We start from the raw sequence: 1,033 nt of genomic DNA, 5'->3' as shown, positions 1-1,033 counted from the left end.
GTGTCAATCCATCTCGTTGAAAGTCTTCCCCTTTTTCAACGACCCTCTACTTTACCAAGCGTGATGTCCTTCTTCAGAGACTAGTCCCTTCTGACAACGTATTCAAAGTACATAGGACAAAGCCTTGCTATCCTGGCTTCTAAAGAGCATTCTGGCTGAAATTCTTCCAAGACAGATTGGTTCATTCTTCTGGCAGTCCATGGGATATCCAATGTTCTTCGCCAACGCCATAATTCAAATGCATCAATTCTTCTTCGGTCTTCCTTATTCATTGTCCAGCTTTCACATGCGTATGAAGCAATTGAAAATACCATGACTTAGGTCAGGTGCAACTTAGTCCTCAAAATGACATCTTTGCTTTTTAACTCTTTAAAGAGGTCTTTTGCAGCAGATTTGCCCAATGCAATGCATCTTTTGATTTCTTGACTGCTGCTTCCATGGGCGTTGATTGTGGGTCTAAGTAAAAAATCCTTGACAACTTCAATCTTTTCTCCGTTTATCATGATGTTGCTTATTGGTCCATTTGTGAGGATTTTTGTTTTCTTTATGTGGAGGTGTGGTCTTTGATCTTCATTAGTAAGTGCTTCAAGACCTCTTCACTTTCAGCAAGTAAGGTTGTGTCACCTGCATATTGCAGGTTGTGGAGTCTTTCTCCAATCCTGATGCCTCGTTCTTCTTCATATAGTCTAGCTTCTTGAATTATTTGCTCAGCATACAGATTGAATAAGTATGGTGAAAGGATACAACCCTGACACACACATTTTCTGACTTTAAACCACACAGTATCCCCTTGTTTTGTCTGAACGACTGCCTTTTGATCTATGTACAGGTTCCTCATAAGCACAATTAAGTGTTCTGGAATTCCCATTCTTTGCAATGCTATCTGTAATTTGTTGTGACCTACACAGTTTAATGCCTTTGTGTAGTCAATAAAACACTGGTAAACATCTTTCTGCTATTCTCTGGTATAGAGTAGTAAATGCTTATATTAGAAAAGAATGAAGTTCTTAAATCAATGATCTTAGCTTCTCAA

Source organism: Elephas maximus, chromosome 4, assembly GCF_024166365.1.
Source record: "Elephas maximus indicus isolate mEleMax1 chromosome 4, mEleMax1 primary haplotype, whole genome shotgun sequence".
NCBI classification, from domain to species: domain Eukaryota; kingdom Metazoa; phylum Chordata; class Mammalia; order Proboscidea; family Elephantidae; genus Elephas; species Elephas maximus.
This window is presented reverse-complemented; position numbering follows the sequence as displayed.